A 5,900-nucleotide genomic window follows, 5' to 3' on the forward strand; every position below is an offset into this window, starting at 1 on the left:
TGTGTTTTTTTCCTTCTTTTTGCTGTGTTGCCTCAACCTGCAGATAGGCTTGGGTCACTCCTAAAATATATCTTCACCTATGACCCTGCATTTCTACTTCCTCAACATTATCTCATTCATATTTTCTCAGTCAGTTTATAAATAGTCTATCATTATGTTTCTTTAGTTCACTTTACATTTGTACCCACTGCAAATAAAATCCATCTTCTGCTTATACTATTTGATTAAAATTCACTAAGGTCATGGAAGACTTCTATATTGCCAAAATTCAAAAGGTACATCTTACTGGGCTTCTGGGCTATATGTGATATTATTGATCATTTATTTCTCTCTCTCTCTCTTTTTAAAAATATTTCTTGCCTTGCCTTCAAAGACACTTATTTTGAGCCTTACCTATCTATACACACAGCTCTCCCTACAAACACCATAAATATCTATAGATATGAATATGCATGTCTATATCTAGATTCAGATAGATATATAAGATAGATAGGAAGATAGATATGATTGATCTTAGTCCAAGTTAGGTTTGTTCCTTGTTTCTAGGGAAACTGATTATTGTTCCTATGAAAAAAGAAAAAATTTCTGTTATATCTACCCTGGTGTCTGTACATATCCCTAGCTGGCTAGATATTTTCAAGTCTGCCTGTGCTGGCTCAGACAGTAAAGCTCCCACTGATTGCAGTGCCTAATACTTGTGTTATTCTCCCCAACAAAAACTACATAATTTTGGCAGCTAGCCCAGATTTCCCCCTCCTTTTGTCAATGCCAAAGCATATCCAAGGGCCCAACTTTTTAAGAAAATTATTTTTATACCCAATGGAAAGTGACATTGTGAATGGCCCATCTCATACCTCAATGGAACTATATACTAAGTAGTTAAAAGATACGTTTGCTGGTGGTCACACAAGCAGACCAGGCCTCGGACTCCACTCCTGTGGTCTTTCTAGGAGGGCAAATGTATGGATTGTCAGTAAATAAACAGAAGTCATCAAGAAATTAAAGCCAAAAGAATCATGACAGTCAACCAAAAATATTTCCTTGATATCAACTTCCAGACACTGATTTTATCCTTTCCATTTAATCTAAGCTCACTTTTTTTTTTCCAGGACAAAGATGTTGTATTTGTTGCTTTCCTTTTCTGCAACCAGAACCCCTTGGAGTGAAAGTGGCCGGTTGGAGAAGAAGAGGAAGAGAATAAGTCTTTGAAATAGAGACATTGATCAGTAGAACAGGACCGTTTATTTCATTACCTTCCCTGTCTGTGGCTGTTCATTCTGAGTCTTCAATAGGGATTTCTTTTCTACCCCTGGCCCTTGGTGAAAGATTCTTTCAGTTCCCAGCCTAATGCTCTTCTCTATGCATTCTTCTCGGCTTGCCACAATCAGAATTTACTGCCCATGCACATTCACATTCTCGACCTATTTCCTACCTGCCTTAAAAATCATCTTCACTTTAACATCCCCCATGCACCTAATACTCAACATGCCCAACTTAAACTAATTTTTTCTTCTTCTTTATATTTCAACCAGATCTCCTCCGTTTTCTTGTATTCCTTTTTTCAGTTAATATAATAATCCCAAGATAAACACTTGTGGGTCACTTCACTATAGACTTCTTTAACTTGTGGCCAGTTGATCACCAGGACTAGCAATATTGTCTTTTTGATGTCTTAAATCCATCTTTTCATTTCTGTCTTTACCATCACTTTATCTTATGAAGCCCTTTTAACGGGTAGAGGCAATTCTAGTTCTTTTTGGTGACATTATTTACCTCCCTAAGACCCTTCAGAGAATCCCTAACAGATTATGCTCAAATCATAATGCCCTTCATGTGAACCCTCACCTACCTTCTCCAATCTCATCCACAGCTGCTTATCTTGTGCTTTAATGCTACCAATCTCCTTATGCTTTCCTGCATGTAACATGTTTTTTCCTCCTTCCCTGACTCCTTTGTTGATGTCGTTTTCTCTATCTGAAATGTCTTTTCCTTTTTTCACTTGGTGAACTCCTATTTATTTCCTAAAACTCAGTTCAGGCATCATCTCCACCAAGTCTTCTCTGCATACACACCCTCCCCAGGCTCTTCTCTCTGTCTCTGTCTCTCTCCCTCTACAGCGTTTATGTATATGTGTGTGCAACTATACTGAAATTGTCTGCCTGCCCATCTGACTCTCCCTCTAAACCTTCAAAGCATAAGCCAACCAGATAGATTTTATCTTAAAAATATTTAACAATATAGGATCCACACACATATCACCAGTCAGCACAATTTCTTCATCTCAAACAAAAGTTTTTGTTTCACTGTCTTAGAATCTATTAAAAAATAAACTTGGAAATTTAGAAATTGGTGAATTCAAAAGTAAAAAAACAGGAGACATTATTAACAATCAAGAATACCTTGAGGGAGTTGATTCTAAAAGAAGATGCCAGGTGTTTTTAGTGACATTTGATTGACATGCAATCAACTGAACTATTTAAAGTATACAAGTTGATAAGTTTTGATATTTGATACAGTCAAGTAATTGTCACTACTATCAACATTAAGAACATAACTGTCACCTCCCAGAGTTCTCAATCTTGATAGTAGTGACAAGTACATGGGTGTATAATGTCAAAATTTATCAAAATATCCTTTCTCCACTGAATTACCTAGTATCTTTATCAAAAATCAGTTATTCATATATATTTATATATTAGTCTATTTCTGACTCTCTGTTCCACTGATTTGTTCATGTATCTTTACACCAAAACCATATTGCCTTATTTACGATAGTTTTATTATGTCTTAAAATAAAGTGTTTAGCCCTCTAATTTTCTTTTTTATTTCAAAATTGTTTTGATTATTCTACATCTTTTACATTTCTATATGAATTTTAAAATAAACCCATCAATTTCTACAAAATTTCATGTGGGAATTTTTGTTGGGATTACATTGAATCTATGGATCGATTTGGAGATAATTGACACTTTATGTTGAGTCTTCCCATTCATGAAATCTCCATTTGGGTCTTCTATCTCTTAGTGATGCTTTGTAATTTTTAGTTGTTCATGTATTGAATGAATATCTTTTGTCATATTTTTCTCTTAAGTGTTTTATAGTTTTGGTGATAATGGTGATAATAGTTTTGGTTGTAAATAATGTTATTTTTTAACTTCCAATTGTTCCTTCCTTTGTATAGAAATACAATTTGATAATTCTACATATTAATCTTGTATTATGCAACATTGCTAATCTCATTTATTAGTTCTAATAGCTATTTTGTATATTCTTTCAGATTTTCTATATAGACAATCACACTATCTTCAAATAAAGACAGTTTTGCTTCTTCCTTTTCAATCTAAATGTGTTTACTTCTTTTGCTTGCCTTCCTGCACTGGCGAGAACTTCTGGTACAACGTTGAAAAGAACTAGTAGAGAGAAACGGAGGTAAGTTGGGCTGAGGGAGATCAGCCGGCCGGAAGAGGGGACAGGGGACGGAGCGGGCCATCCTGGGCCTGGAGGTGGTGCAAGCAGGAGGGAATGGGGAGATAGGCCGAGCAAGCGACCAACCGCAGCAGCTCGAGCCTCTCCCAGGAAGCGATCAGGACTGTCACCGACGTCCGTAGGCTTACGGAGCCAGGAGAAGTACAGGGCCGCGCTGAAGGAGGAGAAAGGAAAGAAACGTTGGCAGGAGCTCGCCAGATCGAGGGACTCAGGATTCTCCACCAAAGAAGGAGGAGGCAGAGGAGGAAACTGTTGTTGAACAAGAAGAAGAGATGCTGTTGGGGATGGAGAGGCAAAAATTACATGAGCAGTGCTGTTGCAGCAGAAGTGGAAGGCACAAGAAGAATTCAGAATAAAGAAGGAAAGAGAAGAGACGGCTAGGAAACGGCAAGCAGAACAGGACAGAAAGTTAAAGGAAGAATGGGAAGAACAGCAGAAGAAAGAGAAAGAAGAGAAGCAGAAGCTGCCAGAGAGGAGGCTATGCGGAAGATGCTGGAGCGGGCTGAAAATGGTTGGAAAACGTTGCCACCTGGCAAAACCCAGAACCACCTACGGACTGAAGAATAATGGAGAAAGACCGAGCTAATTGTCTGTTCTACAGTAAAACGGGAGCTTGCAGATTTGGAGACAGGTGTTCCTGCAAACACAATTTCCCGACATCAAGCCCCACCCTTCTTATCAGAAGCATGTTTACCACGTGTGCAATGGAGCAGACGCTGGCCTGGAGCACAGTGAAGAGGAGACCTACCGGCAGTTCCTGGACTTCTATGGGGATGTGCTCCCTGAGTTCAAGAAAGTGGGGAAGGTGATCCAGTTCAAGGTCAGTTGCAACTTGGAACCTCTCTAAGGGGCAATGTGTATGTTCAATACCAATCGGAAGAAGAGTGCCAGGCGGCCCTTTCTCCGTTTAACGCACGATGGTTTGCAGGACGGCAGCTTCAGTGCGAATTCTGCCCAGTGACCCGATGGACAATGGCGATTTGTGGCTTATCTGAAATACAACAATGCCAAGAGGAAAGCACTGCAACTTCCTTCATGTGTGCAGAAATCCCAACAATGAATTCTGGGAAGCTAACGGAGTTCTGTCTTTCTCCAGATCGGCTGGCTCTGCCTCTGGGAAGAACCCAGACAGGAGAGAGCGGATGGGGCGCCACGGCGAGTACTGCGGAGGAGGAGCCCCAGTCTGGCTCGCTCCTACACACGGAATGGGGAAACGGAGAGAAGGAAAAGTAGCCACAGGAGGAAGAAATCTCACAAACACGTGACAAAAAGTTGTAAGAGGCACAGTTCTCGCGGCAGGGGCCGGGGCAGCCGGAACAGGAGCCGGAGCCGGAGAGGAAGCGGAAGCCGAAGCCGGAGCCCATCTAGGTCCAAGAGTCATGGTAGGAGGAGGTCAAGTAGTAGGGACAGAACTATTCATAGTCCCAAATCCAAATAAATCAACCTTGTTTTAAAAAATAAAAAAAGAAATAGTATAAGTGGATACCTTTAGTCTTCTTTCTGAACATGGGAGGAAAGCAAATCAGTCTTTTGTCATTAAATATAGTGTTAGTTGTAGCTTTTTCAAGGATGTCCTTTATCCAGTTAAGGAAGTTTCCTGCTATTCCAAATTTTCTGAGCATTTATATCTGAAATGGAAATTAGATTTTGTCAGATGCTTTTTCTATTTCTATTGAAAAAAGCATTGTTTTCTAGTTTATTAATACAGTGAATTGCATTGATTTTTTTAAGATATTAAACCAAGTTTACATTCCCAAGATAAACTTCACTTGGTCATGGTATAGTATCCTTTTATGTGTTGTTAATTTGATTTGTTAATAGTTTGTTTAGAGTTTTTACATCTATGTTCATGAGGGTAGTTTTCTGTAAGTGTCTTTGCTAGGTCTGGTATCAGAGTAATGCCAGTCTCATAGAAGGAACTGGATAGAATTCCCTTCCTTTAAATATTCTGGAAGAGTTTCTGTAGAATCAGCATTATTTCTTCTTTCTATGTTTGATATAATTCACCAGTGTAGCCAGCCACTGGGCCTAGAGTTTTCAATTTTTTAAATGGCTTTATGTTGATTTAGGTCAGAGGTCTCAAATTCAACTCAGCATGTGGGCCGCAGAGCAAGATCACAGCCATTCGGTGGGCCGCACTAGGTCTACAAAAGGCAACTGTTATGCAACACTTTTCTCACTGCAGTTGAAAACAAAAAAAAATCAGTACAACAAGCACAATCGTACATGCAGTTTACTCAGTGTCACAAAACGACCAGAAACTGTAGTTTGCATCACAACTGCTGTTAACTAAGCTAATATCTAGCTAGGATGCTAGAGAAATGAAAAATACAAGTAGGCCCCTAGGCTTACTTAATTTTATCCAAAATATTTTGAACTTCGTGGATTAGTCTGTGGGCCGCACAAAATTGTTC

At 39.3% G+C, this 5,900-nt stretch overlaps 1 pseudogene; it reads left to right on the top strand.

The window, feature by feature from the left end:
• Positions 1-242: 242 nt before the first annotated feature.
• LOC136398324 (U2 small nuclear ribonucleoprotein auxiliary factor 35 kDa subunit-related protein 2 pseudogene) lies at positions 243-4,854 on the top strand (annotated as a pseudogene).
• The last annotated feature ends 1,046 nt before the right edge of the window (positions 4,855-5,900 follow it).

Source organism: Saccopteryx leptura, chromosome 3 (assembly GCF_036850995.1).
Source record: "Saccopteryx leptura isolate mSacLep1 chromosome 3, mSacLep1_pri_phased_curated, whole genome shotgun sequence".
Classification (NCBI taxonomy): domain Eukaryota; kingdom Metazoa; phylum Chordata; class Mammalia; order Chiroptera; family Emballonuridae; genus Saccopteryx; species Saccopteryx leptura.